At 41.3% G+C, this 20,612-nt stretch overlaps 2 long non-coding RNA genes across 4 annotated transcripts in view; both read left to right on the top strand.

The window, feature by feature from the left end:
• The window catches only part of LOC135182969 (uncharacterized), a 123,211-nt gene that overhangs the window by 67,044 nt on the left and 35,555 nt on the right, over positions 1-20,612 (top strand). The window contains exons 3-4 of one of the 3 annotated variants that reach the window (XR_010305364.1): positions 2,311-2,468; positions 14,630-14,678. This is a non-coding gene — a long non-coding RNA (uncharacterized LOC135182969). Of the gene's footprint in view, positions 1-2,310; positions 2,469-2,986; positions 3,209-14,629; positions 14,679-20,612 lie in introns of those variants that run through there. The other 2 variants (XR_010305366.1, XR_010305365.1) reach the window with 2 other exon arrangements.
• Positions 14,680-20,612, top strand: part of LOC135182970 (uncharacterized) — a 33,559-nt gene continuing 27,626 nt past the window's right edge. The window contains exon 1 of the long non-coding RNA XR_010305367.1: positions 14,680-14,748. This is a non-coding gene — a long non-coding RNA (uncharacterized LOC135182970). The remainder of the gene's footprint in view (positions 14,749-20,612) is intronic.

The following is a 20,612-nucleotide window of genomic DNA, read 5'->3' as shown; positions in this document are numbered from 1 at the left end:
AAATTGTAGGCACATGTAAGTGGCCACAGGGGGAGACTTTCAAAAATAAAAATGCCAGCAAAGTTATCCCATGCTTGCTGACCGCTGGATCAAGGGTCATCTGCAAAAGTCAAATTTCTGGCTGTGATTTGGTGCCTTTGGCAGTCTCCTTATAGATTTCTAGCAATTCACATTTTGATGTTTGTTGAGAGTGCTCAAGGGTTTGCCTATTTCTCCTGATGTGAAATCACTGGAGTCAAAGATGCAGAGGTAAAATAGGAGAAGAGTCAAATGAATGTTGATTGCTTCTGAGAATTAATTCCACACTGCCTTTCTGAAGGTTCAGTGCATATTAGCTGCAGTGCAGTGGCATGACGGACTGGTAAATATCACTTACTGAGCCCATCATTCAGTGCGGGAGAGGACCTGGACCATGCAAATTGGATGATGCTGTATTTGAAAACCAGACAGCCCATAATTTTAATCTGTTAAAAAGGATTACGAATGACATTGATGAAATATAGTGTCAATTCTTTGCAAGATGCCTTTTCTCTGCTGCAGCAGCTGGAAGCACAGCCCACTGCTAAGGAACCAAACGCCTACTCTGAGGCTCTCACCAACTTTGATCTCCTTTCAGGACTGAGTCTAAAACAATCATCCCATTGGAAACCAAAGAGGCAGAACTACTTTGCCAATGCAGAGAGTTAAAACTTCCCACACGTGTTTATTAATGTGAACAAGCTAATACAGCTGTATTAACATCATAATGTTCAGGAGCCTTTAAACTGCCAACAAAATTGTTTGAAGACAGTCCAGCCTTCTCTGGACACACTTGACTCACTGTTCCTTTTCATAGCAAGCTCAGTGTTTTGACTTTAGAAGAAGATGTTCAGTAGTTTCTACTGTAATTGATAGATATTTAAAAATAATTCAAGTATGATTTCTTGTAAACCAGTAGGGAGAAAAACCAAAGCAAACAAAAACCCAGGCAAAAAGGAGCAGTCTCAGTTTCCTAGACTTCCCTTATATTCCATAAACTGCACTCGAGGCTTGTAGGCACACCATCAGAAAGTAGAGCACTCCTAAACCCAGCAGTACCCAAGTCAGTGTCATAGAAATTGATGTGAACTCTGTATCACCATGATACATTTCTGTCCCTTGCAGGGATTTAGGGATAGACAGTTATTAAGTGTGACTAGGAATTGAAATTTAAGGAGTGATCAGTTCAATGGCTACTTCTTGCTGGAGGCATGGTATGTAGTTGGTTGACCTAGGCAAAGAAAAAGTGAAAACTACCCTGACAGCATGCAATATGTCAAAGTACTGAATTTCTACGGTGGCTAAATCCTATCCAAAGGCTCCTTGATAATTAAAAGATATACTTCCATTGCCAAGCAGCTGTATTAATAATAGTGTAATCCTATCCATAAATACACCTTTCCAAATTAAAGTAATTAGGTATGAAAATACTGACTACTCCATCACCACATTTAAAAGCCTCTCTTGCAAACCTTAACTCACATAAATATGTCATTCAAATCTGTGTGAGTAGTGAGCATGAGTGAGCTGTACGTGCACAAGGAAGATTTTTCTGGGTAAGACCTATGTTTGATTAGAAGGTATTGCCAAGATTTTGAAGTGTGGAGTTCTAGTACAACAACAAATACATAGAGATAACTTGTTTCCAAAGATACCTGTTGTGGGTGTTTTCTTTGAAGTGGGAACACTAGTAAATATGACCTGAGGGAACTTATATCCATTTTTTGTGTGGGTTACTCTAGCAGAAATCAAGCACTTGTTAGATAGAACATGTAAGTCTCTTCAGCCACCTGATTCTCTGATGTATAATTGCACATTCATGTGCAGAGATGAACTTTTTTGTGCTTTTTAAAAAAATAATTGCATAACTTTAAACTTTTTAATAACTTCCTGGTCATGCACCTTTAGCCATACTCAGACTGAGAAACCTTCATTCAGCCTCCAAGTGCTGTTGTGGTCTTGACTGCCTTGTAGTTTGGTTCACCCAAATGACAGTCCTGAGGCTAGGATCTGGCACATTTAAATAGTCTACTGGACCTTCTCAGAAGGTGCTTCAGATCTGAACTGGCAAGCCAGAATAAGGGACAAGGAGATCTGTTCATGCGACTTGTTACTGTGGAACAGCCAGTGGAACGGGTAGGTTGCACAATAGTTGGGAAGGTTGGATAGCCATGCCCATGCAAGAGAATCATGTTAACATGACTGTTGTTTTTAGGATCTAAGATAACTGTGAATGAGCTGTGCAGAAACTGAGTCATGTTTCTCTGTTTGGTTCCACTTTGTGCTGTGCAGACATGCCTGGTATTGCAAGGAAGAGCTGGTTACCCCAGGTCACACAGTGCAGCTCTACCTGTGAGCACCTGGCTTTCCTGTTCAGCCAGATGCTGTACCTGCTCAACCTCTTGTCTTCCTCAGTGCCTCACGCTGCATTTTATCACGACCAGCTTGTGGTGAGTGTTCCACCAACTCTTTGCTCTTCTGTCAGAACCCTGAACGCTGTTTAAATATTGTGTTAATATTCTTTGCACCAGAGACAAGTTCCTAAAGCAGCTTGTGAAAGTGATTATCCAAGTTGTGCGTCCCTCTAGTCTACCTTACTGCGCTGCTTGGGATGGTTCAGTTTTTAATATTTTCCATAACTTCTAAGATTAATGAGAAAAGCAAACAAACAACAGCAAAGTGCACTTTCCAACACAAGCTGCGTTACTCCTGAATTTGACAAATCCCCTCTGTCCACACAGGATCAGTAACAAGGCTAACTCAACATACAGGTTTAAGAACAGAGAACAAAACAGGCATTGTGGTAAATACCTCAATGAGAGGCATAAAAGTTCAAGTGTCATCAGCATTGGCTTATCTACAGTACAGCATGCAAGCACCCGATTGCTAGGTTATTTCTGACTGATACATGCTGTGTATTGCATCATTTTAATTGCTAACACTCAGGCGCCTGCTCTTGCTTTCCAAGAGGCAAACAGCAGAACCAGCTTCAGGCCTTGGAAGAACAGATCTCTACCTACTTCATCAGCTTGCAGCTGCCTGACAGGTCTGCCTGGGGATGAGGAGGTGATGACTACCTGTTTTGGCTTGTGCTGCATGGGGAAGAGTTGGAAGGAGTGGTAAAATAGGGAGCAATTCTACTGCACTTGTAGAAGCTCTGCTCTGTAGTAGTTGCCATCAACTTCCACCTCATTGGAGAGTGACCCCTTCGCTCTCAGTGCTGTTCTGCCCTTCCTCTACTTCCTCTGCCCTCTATGGACAGGGGCCTCATTGCCTCCTCTCACTCAAGAAGAGGGGTGGGAGTGCCCACCTAAGAATTGTTATCTAGACAGCTAATCTTCTGAACAAAATGTTGGTTTTTACAGTTATGTTATTCCTTTAGAAAATGTTTTCTGCTGACTTGTCTCTAGAAGTTAAAAAGGACTTGCAATTGCAAACAAATGCATGTTGTCCAAGTCACTCTGAGAGTAAAATTGCTTACTGGGGCAGTCTTGCCATAAATCTGGGGCTGAGAGTACACTGAAGACAATGAGAGACATGGATGCAAAAGCACACTATTAGCAAATTGAAATTAGAAAAATGGAGTGCAAACTCACAGTGACTCAACCAAGTCACATACTGTGCTTTACATAATCACAGAATGGTAGGGATCAGATGGGACCTTTGGGGATCATCTAGTACAATTTCCCTGCTCAAGCAGATTTGTCTAGATTAGGATGCAAAGGAGTATGTCCAGATGGGTTTTGAAAGTCTCCACAGGACATCCTACAACCTTGCTGGGCAGCCTGTTCAGAGCTCTGTTACCCTCACAGATATGTTTAGGTGGAAGCTCCTGTTTTTCAGTTTGTCCCTTGTCCTATCACAGGGCACTGGGAAGAGACTGGCCCCTTCGGGGGAAATGTGTTTTTGGCAGAGATATTTTCTCTGTGCTGGCTTTTAGCAACTCTTCCTTGTCTCAATCAGCATGAGCACACTGGCACAAGAATGTGTGATAAAGCTTTTTAGTTTTTACTAGAGTTTCTTTTTAGTTTTTACTAAAGGCTCTTAAAAACACTCTGCAGAAAATAAGGTGGAAAAATGTCAGTGACCTTCATGCTGAAGACAGCATTTCCCAATTTTGAGGTGATTACCCTGATCTGAAAGCTCCTGGGGGGATTGTCATATGCTCTAATGATGTTCAGAGAGTTTCTGCACCTGTACTGCAGTTAATTCCTTTGAGATTTGAAGCAATACCTGGAGTGATCTCAACTTACACTTTGCTTTGGTCTATATGCTCTTTCAAGTAAATATCCACATCTTATTCCAGGTTGTGCAGCCTTAGGTTCTACTCCTAGGTCCTCTTTTGCAACTTTTGACCTTGCTGCTGGCTGCAGGGCAGCTGTGATAGGAGAGGTTTACCTTCATCTACAGCTTGTGAGCCCCCTTTGTTTTACAGATCCACCACTGACAAGCCAGGGACTCTGAAGGAAGCAAACCTGAGGATTTTGGGGCTTTCTGTCTTTTTATTAAAACATGCAGGTTGGGATGTGGCAAAATCTCCCGTTAAAAGTGGAGAGGGCAGGAGTGAGCAACAGAATGGTAGGTAGCTATCTGTCAAACACGTGTGGTTAGTCCAGCAGTCATATGTCACTGCTGGAAGGGGTGAAACAGCCCTCTCAGCAGCAAGTTCAGCTTGACTTTGTTGAACTTATGAGTTTGGGCTCAAACTGCTGACAAGGTCTGTAGTAAAGGTATCCCTAGACATAGAGCTTTCCCTGGGTGGACCAATGGTCACTCCCTTACTGGAAAAGAGCCATGCTGACATGTGCTCATTGTCCAATTTTGCTTGGAGAAAACAGCTAGGAAGCAGCATAGTTATGAATGGTGAGTCGCTGCAAGGTGGTTATGAACTTTCTGCATGCAATAACAGTGAAGAATCTTTTGGTATGCTACTTTCTGTTCTGTTCATATTCCCAAAATACTCTATGCTCACCCTGTATCTGGGGCTAAACTATAGGCAGTTGCTTTACACCCCAGTGACTCTTCCTTAGCATAGAAGGGGAACTGGGAAAAGTAGAGAAGGCCTATGGGTAGAAACAAAAACAAATTTATTGCAAAAGCCAAACTAAAGCAAATATAAAGTATATGAAGTTATACACAGCCAGGAAAAGGTACTGTGGTCACAATAAATGGGAAAAGGTACTGTGGTCACAATAAATGGGAAGGCAGTCAAGAGCAGAAAGAGCAGCATGACCAGGAGGAGCTCAGGCAGGAGGCTCTCTGTAAACTGTATTTATACTGGCCATGACATTTATGGTCAGGGATACATGTGTGCCAGGTCACCTGCCCTGTCTGACTCCAAACCACTAACGATCTACATGCCATGGCTGGCCTGTGATTTTGCCCCAGCAAAACCAGCACACACTGGCTGAGCAACCAGAGGGGTACTGAGTGCATAATGCAGCCATGGTGCATTTTCCTCCTGTTGCCATGCTTGATTCCTTGATTTTTTCACCACACTGGATTTGTTGAGAACCATGGCTCATTAAGTGCAGCAAAGAAGTGCACACCTTCCATGTGTGTTCCAGTGGAATTCAGTAGGTAGCAAACCATAGGCCAGGGAGCCCTCTCTATATAGCACTAGGATATGCAAAATGTGCAGCATATAGAGAGTATTTGAACACTAAGGTGACTGTGAAGGATGGTTTACTCATCTGGATATTTACTTTTTGTCTTGTCTCCCTGATAAATCTTATCAGTATTATCTCTTCCTTGCTTAGCCTTATTGTGTCCTGTTCTTCCCTCCTCCCTACTTCTCCCTTTCTCACCTTTGAATAGATCACATGTTTTGTTTCCTATGAACTAAAAGATTGTCCTCACCTGAATTTGCATGCCCTTGCTTAGCATTTTTGAGCTTAGATAAGGAAGATGTGCCCTGCAGAGGTAAAACGCCAGGATGTTGCTGACTGTTGCTGCTATTCTCTATTATACACGAGTTGTAAGTTGAGTTTTAAAGCTGGCTCTTTCACTGACGTGGATTCATGGCCTGCTCTCAGTTCTGGCACAGACATCCATGAGAAGTCATTCATGGTCACACTCTTAAAAGGGCTCTCCGCCTTTTCTTTAGCCACTTAAATGGTAGCTGCCTGTATCCAGCAACCACAATGGGAACTTTGAGTGCCTTTGAAATTTTTTCTTTTAATACTTCCCATTTTCATGGAGGCATTAAGAGGCAGTTGGAAGTGACAGCTACAATAATTATGCACTAATATAAATGATGCCATCTTCAAAGTTCTGAAATACATTTATACAGTTCAGCAAGGTTCTCTCTCCTAACCGTTCATCGTGAGAGTATTAAAACTTAAATGACTCAAGAGGCTGTTGTGAAGGCAGAGCAAAAAGCAGCATTTTTCAAAACAGGAAGTGGAGCAGAACAATTACTATTTAACGATACTGCAAATGGAAAATGTATGATGAAGCAGGAGTGTCAAGTTTACTGTGCAGATCGCTACCAGGGCAGGATGCTTTTTGGCAGAGTTTACCCAATTTCTGGTTTTCTGCTTATACATCTATCCTGGTGATATGAAAGGTTTCAAGTAAAAGCTAATCCAATTCTTGGAATCCCCCATCTCTTCCCCCCTTCACCAATCTAAGGCTTGTTCACAGCACTGCTTCAGTTTTTCCGCTTCAAGGCCAGCAAGATGGTTCTCCTGACATATCAGAATGCTGAAGCCCTTTAAAGGCTAGTTACTGCCATGGGATGGTCCTCATTAGGTGAAATAACCCAGAGGTTGTTGCTGCCTTGAAGCATATCCTCTGACAATGCTGCCCTTCCTTAAGCAGCCTTGGCTGAGAATGTTTTTTTACTGCTTTGAAGATCATTATATCAAATATCAGTCAAACTAATATCAACATTTCTTAGCACAATTGGTGACTGGAAGGACAGCAGAGGAGCCCAGCTTCCACAAGCCTAAAATATCTTTATGTATATGCCAGTAAACTCATCCAAACTGACATCAAGAGTGGCTCCATCTGAATCACACATGACTTTTTTTTTTTTTTTTTTGGTGATATTTTCTCTCCCTGTAACCTAAAAACCCAAATTTAAATTTTGCCTGCAGCCAGGTGTGTTCTACCAAGCACTTTATTTAAAGATTGCTCATTTCCCATGGTAGCTTTGAAAAACAAATCTCCTTGGAAATTCATCTGTGTATGCTAGTCTGTATGATCTGCATCTCTATACACTTACTGTCCATTCGCCTGGGGCATTTACATGGAGGGAAATTTTCTGTTCCTTAAACACATCTATGCCATCTTTCAGTCTCCTAACTAAAGTCATAGTCCTTTGCATATGACATTATGGTTTGGTGTGCAGATGACATCTCCAACAAGGCCTGGCTTCAAATGAGGAGTCAGTGCCACGAGCAGATGAGGTCTTGGAAGACAGCTATTCAGCCTGAGTGGGAACTTTTATAATAAAGATTGACAGATGAAAAAACACAGAGATTTAGGGTATATGGTGTACGAGCCAGGAAATTCTATTTGCAGGCAAAGTGTACCATGATTATTCACTCCTTCTTGAAACCTTCTGTAGGTTAAAAATGCTTTTAATTCAAACTGGAGTAGCTTTGGAATATTTTAAGGATGCTAAATTGTTCAGGCAGGCACTTAACAGTGATGTTCCTGTTCACTTCTGTGCTGACACTGCCCTACCTGATTATCAATGCAGGTAATAATATGACCACTGGGATTTTCCCCTTTTGGATGTTCGGTGCTTTTGGCCCTTTGCCCCTTTGATGCAGTTTTTCTTTATTGTATCTTCTTCTGTTTACACTTTAATCTGAGTTCTTGCAGCTCTGTGGTTTTCCTGAATGGTATTTTGTAGTCCAGGCTTTGACAAAGCTTTTCTGAAGGTTCAACGTGCTCTTTAAAAATCATAGCCTGCTTAGATCTAGGGGAAGCCTTGGGAAAAGGAAAAAAAATAAGAAAGAAACCAACCAATAGGAAAAAAAAAGAAGAAATGTTTGTCAGGTTTGTTTTCAAGATATCAAAGATTTGCAGTGAATGTTATTCTGAGATTGAAATGTAAATATTCATTTCCTCTCTATAATCCCCTGCAAGAAATTGAACTCACCTTTGCATTAGCTTTTGCCTGGGAATACTTGGGAATTTACCATCTCTCGGGAGAGAACTGCCTTTAGCTTGAATCAGAATACTTCACTGTTACTGGATCTCCTATAATTCTGGCAGCAAAATGCACCCACCTACACACACACAAATTCTTTATTGTTGCCAAGCTCAGTGACTGTCTCTTGTTTACTGAAGAGAGAAGCCAGACTTGCTAAAAAAGTTGTGATATTTAGCAACATTAGTTATAGTCACTATATCACCCTGCTGCTTTGCTTTCTGCCTTCGCTTACTGACAAATGACAGAGTAGTACATGCAATATGTAACTTGGCTCTGTTTGTTTTGATAAGGGCAGGATTTAAGTGAGTGTGTTTTTTTTTTTTTCCTCAGCACAATACAAACAAAGAAAAAGAGGAGGGTCACTGCAAATGAGTAACCTGGTAGAAGCTCACCCCTTCATTTCTGAACTAAAGTTAAAATATATTTGAACTGGTTTATATCTTGAACTATATTATGCAAGCTTGTTTTAAGGATCAAGTGGTGGAGATTTGCCACTTCTGTAGTGACACCTGCTATCCTGTCTTACACTGTTCTGCTATTTCCCCATCAGGAGCTTGTGCTGTTTATGAAAATGAACTGAGTTACCACTGTCAGGACTTATTTACTTATTATTGACTTGTTTTCTGTAGAAGTAGATGCAATATAGTATGTCCTAAACATAAGCTCTGTTCTGAATACTGAGACTGCAGACATCAAAGCAAAGCTCCCAGCCATAGTAAGATCCAAAAGACATCTCCACAATCCTGTAGGTCTAACCTTAATCCAGAACAGTAGCAAGATGCATTATGGTTGTTCAAAACCTTGGACAAGTTTTAATAAGATCTGTTAGCTGAACAAAACCCCAGACATTCTGGTCTTTGCTAGACTGATTGGGAAAAGAGCCCGTGGTGTAAAGAGCTCTCCAGAGAGTGCTTGTAAAAGGAATGTGTTAAAAGGGCAGGTGCTGGTATGCCTGATACTGTCTTTTGCAAAAGTAATACATCAGTTACCTGTATGAGGAGCTATGCTGAGAATTAGGGTTAGAATGACAGAGTTCATTAGGTCCTTGAAGGCACAAGTCACAGAATTCAGGAAAATGGATGTTAGCAGAGATCAGTGTTTCATCTTGACTTTTGTGGTATGGTCAGTCCCGCTTCTGAATTGAAAGTTTTGGGATTGTTTGTAGCATTTCTCTTAAGGACTGAGATATTAAAAAGGTCAAGTATTCATCTTATTGCTTGTAGTATTAGAAGAGGGTGCTGTCAAAAAGTTCTAAACCTGTGTTGTGTTTTTCTGCACTGGTAGGTTGTTTTGATGAAATTATAGGGCTATATTTAGGATTAAAGTTTGGTATTGTGGTGCTGAAGGTGTCTCAAAATAATGCTTTATTCCAAGGATTTGTTTTCCTGGCTTGAATTGAGGAATTAACGTTTGCTTTGGTTTTGAGTCAATTCTGACACAAGTGGAACTGTTCTTGGAAAATCAAGATTCCCTTTCCCCCCCTCCCCTGGGTTCTGCAGGATGCACAGCAATAGTGCAGATAAGTCCTGAGGTCAGCATTCCCTGAGTTTGGGGAACAGCTCTCTGGGTACATCCAAGGATATTGCTAAAGGCTTTAGAGGTGGCTTTTTTCCCCCTTCCCCACTCCTGCCATGCTAGCTGACTAGGTAAAAATATCAGCTTCTCCACATCCACTCTAAGGACTCTACCATGCTCATTCCTATCTCATCGGATAATCTTTACCCCGAGGAAAGAGCAAGGAACAAAATGACAGCTGTGGCTCTTCAAAGTCATAAAAGAGGGAAATATGTGTGTGTGTGTACTTATTTATTTATTTCCCCTCTATATTCTATATTTTATGCTGAGGCTACGAAGCCTATTGAACTTTTTTTTTTGAGCCCTTAAGGTATATCCAATGTCACTCAGACATCAAAGCTCCAGAGCTGAAATGGAAAGAGAACAACCAAATTGCATTTAAAGGTTAATAAAATAATGCTTGCGTTTTCTGTTGTCACAGAATACTAAAAAGGAAAACATTACCTTCATGTTTACAAAGAAGAACAGAAAAATAGAGAAATGTGAAGTCAGCTGCGACTAGCTTACCCTTTGTTCTGAAAATGATACATCCTTGTGTTCTGTCAGAGACAGGATGGGGTCTTGAAAATCTGCTTTTTTTTCTTTTGCCAGATATTAAATGATCTCATTGGCCACTGATTATTGTGCTTTATGAGCGGTTGTTAGCTCTAATTTAAAAACTAAAGGTTTAACCTAGTATGAGAATTTCCTGTTCATTATTCCCTGGGAATCTGACTGGCTTCTGTGTGTGAAGCTGAAACTACCATCCTTACACTGCACATACTGGCTGTGCTTGTAGTAGGCACAAGACATAAAACCAGGAGGTTACAGCCATGCAGCAGAATTCCATGAATATAACCAGCCCCTTTGACTCATATGGCTGAGTTTAACTTTGGTCTCGCTCTGTCCTCAGAGCACAGATGCAGTTCTGTGGGTGTAACTGAAGAGGGAACAGAGCTTGTAACTTGGAAGCTACACAGTGTGTGAAAACAAGTTAAAATTCCAGAAGACTTATGGGTTCTTTTAAAGTTTTATCCTTCTCTGATACATACTGAGCCTAGTACTGCAGCTAAACGTTTCCCTCTTATGGTTTGTCACTCTGCAGGCCAAGCCCCCACATTGCTCTGCAGAATTAAGATCCTTTGGGACTTTCAGTGCTATCACTCACTTTATTCATGAAGCAGGGGTCACTGAAGTCTAGGAGAGCAGAGAGTATTAGTAGCGTGATCAGAGACTGTGGACTCTGAATTATTTGAAATTCCTCCTGTGGTGCATTCCAAGTATCAGTCTGACTGATTTGCCAAGCCTTGGGTATCACTTTGGGGAAAAAAAAAGGAAAAAGCCATGTTTTGGTAGCTGAATCCAGTAAGGAGGGTACTGGCAAAAGCTGCAATGGGTTTAATACTAATTCCTTTTCCCAGGAGTATTATAAAGTGATCTGTTATGTGCATCTGCTTGTTCTATTTCTGTTTCTTAGCCTAAGATTCCTAACACAGGAGGCAATAACCCTGCATCGTGTTAGATCATATCATGTCACATTGAATGTTGACCTTGGCTGACATAATGTGACATGCTACAGTTGAAGTAATGTAATGAGAGCCAATGTATCATGTGCTTAATGTTAATCTGAAGGTATCATCTGTGAATATAGCAAATGGTTTGAATAGTGTGTGGCATGGAACTGCCTTCTGTTTCTCAGGTAGTCTGGGAGGCATGTGTTCAAGCTAAGAACCAAAAACAGAGAGAAAGAAGAGGGGCAAAAGTGGGTCAAGAGTTTCTGTGAGAGTTAGTAATAAAGATACCAATCAGCTAATTGCCTAGAAGACATTGTGTCCCTCTTGACACCACTATAACCACAGTGGAAGTGTGACTGTGCAATGGGTGGGAGCATTGACTATCGATCAATTGCACTCTGGAGTGTTTGGTTTAGAAAGATGCTGTACACATTGACGTAGGATTTGTTGTTGCAGGTCACTGAATGTATTCGTTGATACTGCTTTACTTAAAACAGTTAATGTAAATGTTGGGCCCTATGAAGTTAATAACTTTGGTAACATTTCCTTTGTTCATGTTCTTTCTTGACCTTTTGACTCATTGCAAAAATCAGTACTCCATGGGTTGATGGTTGGACTTGATGATCTTAAAGGTCTTTTCCAACCACAACAATTCTGTGTAAAGGTCTTTTCCAGTTGAAATGCTTCTGCGATTCTATGATCGCTGCTGCTTTCCCAGGGAGACTCAGAGTAATATCTCTCTTCTTAGAAGGTATTTGGTAAATTAGATGTCAGATTAAAGCATGCCTGCAAAGTAATTGCTCGTATTTCAATATTTAAAACAATGATGTGCAGTCCTAGAATTTTTTCTTGTTTCTTTGGTGGTTTAGCAGTGCTCAGAGCCTGTTTTTGTTTCTCCTATCATGTGCTCCTGTAACAGAATCGTGTTCTTTAACGTGATTACTGGCTGGCTGACTTCTTTGTGCCACCTTCGTTCTTATTCAGCTAGCTCTAGCTGACAAGGGATATTATTCTTGACTTTTTGTTAGACCAATATTTTTCAGTCCTTGGTATTTAAAAATTAGCCTTATAAAACTGCAGTTGTGCATCTGCTTTGGTGAAGGCACTAGGCAGCCTGAGCTGGAAGCATTTTAAAAATGAGCCAAGAGTGTACCTAGTGGCCTAATTTGATGAATGTTGGCATGCAGATTTGCTACAGATGATAATCAGGCATCAGTTTTATTTCAAATAAGAGAAAAAAAAAAAACAAACAAGAAAAGGACTAAAGAAAACCCCTGTATCTAGGCACAGAGGATTTTTGAATGCTGCAAATCATGAATGCCATATATCAGGCTTGGGAATACCTTAGAGCAGCTAGTAAGAAAAATGAAAGCTATATCTTCCTCCTTTGGAGGAAATGCCTTTCCTTACTCTGAACTGCCCTTTCAATCATAGATCAGTGCTGCATTCTCGGCTATACTGAGCCAGATTATGCTCACATTGAAGATAACTATAAATTCCTATTCTCTTCAGGAGTATGGGTCTAGACCATGGCTAGTATGTAGAAGGGTTTGTGAAATTTTCTTCTATATAATCTGTAAACACTCCAGACTTTTCTAATTAAAATTATTTAACAAAAGCTCCCTTGTCTCTTAGGCCCTTTTGTTCCTGACAACCTTTAAACCTATGGTCTAGTAAGAGAACTGTTTTCAAAAGTTTGTAGCAGAAAGAGCAACACTGCCATTACCTAATAAGATGAAGCAAAGCATGGTAATTTCTCCTTGTCACTGCCAGTTTTCTAAATATTAATTAGAAAGACAATTACAAGTACTTGACTCTGGGCTAGACTCAGCTGTGTACCAGCCTTTCCCCCAGCCAGGTTTAACTAGCAAGCAGTGGAAGTAGGTAATGATCTGATCTGCTTTGCTGTAGATTATTGTGAGATCTTGATTAAAAAACAGAAGAGATGAAGCAGCATAGCAATATATTTGCAGAGAAAGTAAAGGCTTGTTGCATACAGATTTCCTGCCTTCTATTTAAATCAATATCAGGAACAGGGGAAAACTAATTTATTTTGCCAGAACTAAGGAGACTGAGCCTTGTCAGTTGCCCGTCTCAAGTGGGTCATCAAAGTACAGAACTCAGAAAGCTTAATGCAAAGCCTTAATGGTATTTAACCTAAGTTAAAATTGGGAAGCTGTGGAGAAACCAGGTAATTTTCAACACTAATTTCCAGAATGGAGCATCATCCCACACTTGAATGCAGTCAGGAATCAAAGGACATTTTCTTCAAATGTCAAGCTGAAACAATACACCAACAGCATTGTAAGGACAGAACAACTGTGAGAGAATTTACAGCTCTTTAGTACCTAAACCAGCAGTTGCACTAATTAAATATATGCAGAGAAAAGAATTCTGGCTCTTTCTAGGCAGCGTTGCTCAGCAAAAAGGATCTCAGTTGAATAAAGTCCTGGAGTAAAGGCCATAAAATGGCATGCTGCAGATTGTTGATGACACCTGGAGTTGCCAAAGAGGGATAGAGCGAATGTGAGGAAGAAATTGCATTTCTGTGTATAGTAACCTCTGACCAACCAGATAAATCATGGCTAGTCAGAAGTTATTCCAGGGCTGGAAACTCTAGGGCAGTATCCAAGGCAGAGCCACTTGAGCTGCTGTGAGAGGTTTTCTATTTATGAAAAAAAGTACAAAAAGACAGAAAGAAGCTTTGTGTGAGAAATAGGATGCTAGAGCTGAGGGACCTTAAATAAAAACTCAAGGGGTGCAGGAAAATGCAACTTGTAGCTTTTCTCTCATTATTTTATTCCCTTTTGTTTGAAGTTAGCAACACCATGAACATACTGTAGGACTGAGAGCAGTAAGTACTATGAGAGTTCAAGAAACAGTCTCTTTACAAGGGGAGTGTTAAAGGTCTAAGGAAATTAATGTCTCTACAACTGTAAATTCTTTGTGGAACATAATGACTTGCATGACTGATTTAGAAATTACTATATATAGTGTCAGGAGAGAAAATAATTCACTAGAATCTTTGTTACAGTGCAAAATCTAATAGCATACATTCTCCTTATGTCCACTGAAGTTTGCATCACTTTTCAGACATCTGTCAAGGGACTGGGTCTAGAACAGGAATGAAAGAAAATACCTCTGTTAGAATGTTCCAGAAATAATGTGGAACTACATTTGGAAGAGGCTAATCAAAAATGAAGAAGAGTTTCACCACATTTCCAGAAAGGGTCAGACATATTTCCCCCCTCCTTTTCCAAAACCAATAAAACTATCAAGAGACTCATTAAGAACCTTCTTTCCAAACAGTTTACTTTGATGGTATTCTCATCCTTTCTTTCCTTCATTTGACTTTTCTAATTTCTGATACTCACAGGTAGTAATTCAGCTGCCCAGAGGTACATGGCTCCCCAGCCCACAGGGACATCTCGCACGCAGGGACCCAGGCTTGATCCATCTCGGGGCATCACTGCTGTGTTTCCTCACACCACAAAGGTATCAAACTATTATAGTTCCTTTCTCTGATAAATCCCTTGCTCACTAACATAAAATAAAGTACTTTCTGGACAAAAGATGCAGAAATCTAGCCTTACCCTTCCTGCCCAGGCTAGCTTTTTGACTGGCAGGAGATGGTAGAGTGTGCTGAGGAGCAGCTGTGGCAAGCTGTGCTTCAGAAGACGTGTAGTCTTGCAGATAAGAGCTCTTTTCTGTCAGCTTTGTGTTTATGTGTTCATTGTGCAAATGATAAGCATCCATTTGCAGAGCGCCTTCTCTAACGAAAGATCCCAAAGCTTTTCACAAAAAAGCTCAGAGGTAAGGCTGATGAGATTCAGTTAGGCTGTTCTTGAGAAGCTCTGAAGCTGTTCTTCTGCAGGCCACATAAAAACAGATTCTCAGGTTTTCAAGATGATGAAAGTGGAATTAAAAGTCCACAAGATTTGCAAATAAGGGGAAAAGTAGATGGAGCTGTTTTTTGTGGTGTTTAAAAGCAATGAAAACTTGTCAATATTTTTCATTTGAATTTTCATGAAGAGTTAAGAAACTCTGTTGTTGCTGGAGGGGGTAGAGAAATGTTTTGACTTTTATTGGCAGAGAAATATTTGAATGGCTATTGACAGAGAGCACAGTGCATGGAATATGCTTGGGCTTAGCAGAGTTTGGCATATTGGCAATACAGCGCAAGGTCAAGAGGTGACTGATTAATGTTGTGTTTCATGGTCCAAGCTGCATGCCTTCATGTGCTCTTTGTTATTGCACACAATTGGAAGGACAAACCCACCCTAGCTTAGTTGAACCTATGCAATGGTTCTAGCATGCAGGTGGCTTATTTTCACAGTATCACAGTATCAACAAGGTTGGAAAAGACCTCACAGATCATCAAGTCCAACCCTTTACCACAGAGCTCAAGGCTAGACCATGGCACCAAGTGCCACGTCCAATCCTGCCTTGAACAGCCCCAGGGACGGCGACTCCACCACCTCCCCGGGCAGCCCATTCCAGTGTCCAATGACTCTCTCAGTGAAGAACTTTCTCCTCACCTCAAGCCTAAATTTCCCCTGATGTAGCTTGAGGCTGTATCCTCTCGTTCTGGTGCTGGCCACCTCAGAGAAGAGAGCAACCTCCTCCTGGCCACAACCACCCCTCAGGTAGTTGTAGACAGCAATAAGGTCACCCCTGAGCCTCCTCTTCTCCAGACTAAATAATCTCAGCTCCCTCAGCCTCTCCTCGTAGGGCTGTGCTCAAGGCCTCTCACCAGCCTCGTCGCCCTTCTCTGGACACGCTCAAGCGTCTCAATGTCCTTCCCAAACTGGGGGGCCCAGAACTGAACACAGTACTCAAGGTGAGATCTAACCAGTGCAGAGTACAGGGGCGGAATGACTTCCCTGCTCCTGCTGACCACACCATTCCTGATGCAGGCCAGGATGCCATTTTTGTTTAATCAGTTAGGCACAAGAGTAAAGCAAATATAAACTACTCAAAGACTAAGCAACATGAAGGAGTTTGCATTATTTTGATTAAAATTAATTTCTTAAGTGAATGCAAGGTAACAGTGAGTGCAGGAAAGAGTGAGTCATTCTCAGCGCAGTGATTCACAATGGCCTGTGACCACGACCACTGTGGTCTGAACATGAATGTATGCCAGGGACAGGCCCAGTGGCTCTTGGTGTGCTTGGAAAATCTCAATGCAGGAGGTAAAGATTACAAGAAGGAAGAAATCAACCCATGAACCTCTTAAAACTCCACTTCTTGGCTTGATGCTCTCCCTGGCTGGCTGCTTCTGGCCTGCTCCCTGGAACAAGTAACAAAAACGACTCTGCTTCCAGCAGCAGGGGCCGGGAAGCCAGCCGGATACTTTTCAACCCTACAGATACTTTTAAAGAATGGGAGGTAAAGGAATGAAATGGAAAACAGATGATAGACAGAGGCTGACGAGACCAGAAGGAATGCAGTGCAGGCAGCCCGTTTGTCTCAGAATAGCTGACATGTATGCCCATGGAAGTGGCCAAGCCTGTTGGCAACAGTGTCTTAAAATAATGGAACAGTAACGCCTCTCTTCTGAAAGGTGCTGAGCACTTTAGCTTCGTAGCACCACTGTGCTGTGTAGGATCCAGCCCCCAGTTACATGCATTTTGCATAGGTGTGCGGCCAAGGACAAGTTTGGTCCATGGTGGAGGTTTGAGTGAGAGGAAACTGCAGACTGCAGAATCACACAGCAGTCCCTGCAATGCCTGGTGAGATGGACATACCTGTGAGAACCAACTCTGGGGATCTGTGAAAGCAGAACACAGCCAGAGAGCTTAAGTTGCTGAATTCCGATCTCCACATCACTCCAGTACCTGGTTGAAGGATAGTTCTAAATAGAGTTCATCTCCGTGTTGAGTCACACACAGACTTTTGTGTGTTTTTATGTTTTGTATCTAGAGCTGTTGTTTTTGAGGCAAAGAGACCCTCTCCAGCGTGGGTCCCTGTGTTGTACATATTTCATAGATGAGGAGCTGACAATAGCAGATTAATTATGAGACATTTTCTTCTGCTTGCTCCAGAGCTTACAAGCACTCACAGATATCCATGGAACGGCAGCAAAGGGAGATCCCACAGCAGGAACAGCAATGAGATTCAGATATTGGCAGTCATTGGCATGTTGGAAGTGATGTAATGCCTCTGGTAGAAATAATGTGGATGGGTACATATATTGCCTTTGAAGTCCAGGCAAGTGCAGATGTGGGGAAAACACAGGGAAAGGTTTATCCAAACTCCTTTCAAAATGCAAAGCAAAATGAGCAGTGTTTGACTACAGACATCTGAGAGTGTGACATGGATGGCTGAGTTAGGAAAACTTTGCTTTGGGAAGACACCACCTGGTTCTCAAGTAAGAATAGCTGGAGCATATTGCAGTAACTACATAGCTGTAAGTGTGTTAAGAGACACATACCACCTTAACAACACCACATATTAATGTGGTTATCCCACTTTTAAAAAGCTCATGTGAGAAGAATGAGCTGTGATGACAGTTTAAGGCCATTTTTCTATCAATATAGCACTGTTTCTGTGTTGGAAGACATTATGCTGCTGCTCCAGACTGCAATGCCTAACTGCTATGCTGGTTGGAGAAAGCTGCCTGCAGACCAAGAAAAGGCCCTGCATGAAAAGTGGGTCTGCATGTGCAGCAATGATAAGCATGTCACCAGGGTGGGCTGGCACTTAGGGAGCTCTGTCCCTCTGCAGTCAAATGCCATTGCAACTGAAATCACAGAGGGTTGCCATTAGCACTGGTAAAGGTCACCCTTGAATTGCTCACATGGCCTCACCTACACAACTCTATCCATCTCCACTGCCTAAAGCCTCTTGGAGAAGTTTGCGTGGTGATTAGCAGCTGACTTCCCCTCTTGTTCTTGCTCCATGTTATCAGAGCATGTCAGAAGCACATTATTACATATTATATCTTGTGTGAAACTGTTAAAAAATGGGTTTTACTGGAAGAAAAGCAACTGGTTTAGGCAAGAAAATATTCTGTCTGTTTTCAAGCTTTTGACAAGTCATTGACAGACCACACAATCTAAAAAAAGAAACGAGCTTCTTCCCAGGACCTTTCATAAAGAGGCCTTGTCCAGCTCAGAATTTAGGAAATGTAGCTGCTTTTCGGAGCCTTGCAGTGAGGTCAGGCTGTCTGTGATTGCGAGGATCTCTAGACTTTGGCACTGCGCTGATTTAAGCCCTAGGGCACGCTCTTAAATTGTCACATATAGTGTGTCTCATACTGACATCTTCTTCTGCAAAAGTGAAGGATAATACAGCACTTGTGCTGTGGAATAAGACAGTGCTCTCTCCTCAAGCATGAAAATTGTCTGCAAATTTCAGACATGTTTTCCTTGATTGTGGCGGCTAATCAAGGCAAAAACCAAAGTTCATTTTACTAGGGGATGAACAATGCTTGGCAGTGTAGTGAATGTTAATGCAGTTAATTATTCCTAATGCTGTGTCTGTCCTCTGAAGAGTTCAATATCTCTAGACAAGGCTTTAACGATCCACAGCCACCCTGTGGTTTCACCCAGGGAATATTGCCTCTTCAGGACAGTTTGTATAGCAAACTGTCCCTCAGTCTGCAGGTTCACCTTGCTTTTTTGGCATGTCACCTCTGTTACGGTGAAGTTGGGTGGGTGGTTTTAAACGGGCTTTGTTTTGCTACAGAAGCCGATGGTTATATTGTGCTTTCTGTTGTCTGTGTTTTCTTCACATCTTCCTTCTCCCGAAGCTTTTGACAGAGTCGAGTGGGGAACCTAAAAATAGAAAAAGAAATCCCAAACATTTACTCACATGAGGGAATCCATAATATTGTTTCACATCCCCATGGTGCTCAGTATCAAGTGGAGTCCCCAGGAAAGCAAACCTTAACTAACTTGTACACTGAAAGGAATAAATTATCTTTGATAACACCTGTTTGCTAATACAATTTCTGTGGCAGTTTAGTAATAGCACAGTCTTGCTCTAAGCTGTGGCTTTTATTAGATCAGCTTATGTGTTGGGTGCCTTCAGTTTACAATTGTATATCTCTACATATAAACAGCCTCTCTAATACTTGGAACAAAGCTATTTTTCAAAGTTGTCAGAGAACTCAGCTGCATAAATATTTTTTCTGAACTTAAAAACTATGTCTTTTTTTTTAAAGTATGTCAGTTTGGGGACAGGGCCTATAAATTGAGAAGCTTTGTGTGTTTTACCCTCTCTTTGCTATGAAGAGGTTATTGACAGACCATGTTTCTTTAGTTGAGGGGCCATATCCTGCACTAGTCTTTTGTGTGATAATTTTACAGCTGAATTTTTGTTGCTGTTTTTGTTTGGAAAATGCTAGTGATTAACTTGCCTTGTTTTCAGAAGTTGTCCCCCTGAGTGAATGTGGCTGGTTGATAGCTGAGCACAGTTCTGCCTTGTTCAGGAGCTGCAAGCAAGGCACTGCAACACAGGCATGTAGAGCAACCATGCTGAAAATAAGCTACCTTGCAGCAGAGCAGCTGGGTGGAGCTTGGGTGACTGATTCTACCTCTGCATGATAATCTGCTTTCTCCATTCAGCTCCAAGTTTGCTTTTTCTGACTACCCAGAGCTGCACTGCTGGTGTAACTGGGCATCGCAGTGTAGTGATGACTTGAGAAGTGAACTGTGTGGGCGAGGCCCAGCCTCAGTTAGAGCACTATGACTTTATTAGAATTGCATCTCACTATATTTTAAAGACTTTTTGGGCAATGTTCTGTTCACAAGTACTACTGTTTTGAAAAAAAGAAAAACAAAACTAAAAGGATCTCAGACATCCTAGAGGAGATGTTCTTGAAAGTCCTCATACAAAACTACAGTTAAAAAAATGTTTTCTTCAGCAAGAAGCCATAATTAAAAATTTGCTTCAAGGAATGAGAATGATTAATGAAGCTCCTCTTCTTTAGTGCACTAAGCCTTCTTGAGATTTAAATGTCTGCTGTGGAAAATAGCAGTGAATTATTTATAAAAGAAATCAGGCAACATACAGGGCTTGCGATTTCTGTTCAGAGCAGAAGATAAAGAGCTTCTAGATTTTAGATTTATTATTATTTTATTTCTAAGTCCATTTTTCTTACTGAATTCTTGACATATGTACTGTTAATTAGGCAGCAATGATTTTCTTTCATTTGCACTGCAAATTACACCAATAACTGTGCTTTTATTCACAGAATATATTTTGTTAACTGACCTTAGGTGTGGCGTGGAATACAAAATGAGGAGAGAATTGTTACATTCCAGTTGTTGCTTTGCTTTGAGATTCCTAGGGAGTTCTACTTTGGTTAAGTTTTGAATTTTAATATTGGAGACACCAACAAAGTTATAGGACAG

The sequence above is a fragment of the Pogoniulus pusillus genome, chromosome 17 (genome assembly GCF_015220805.1).
Source record: "Pogoniulus pusillus isolate bPogPus1 chromosome 17, bPogPus1.pri, whole genome shotgun sequence".
In the NCBI taxonomy this organism is placed as follows: Eukaryota; Metazoa; Chordata; class Aves; order Piciformes; family Lybiidae; genus Pogoniulus; species Pogoniulus pusillus.
Note: the sequence above shows the minus strand (reverse complement) of the source record. Positions and strands in the feature narration are given on the sequence as shown.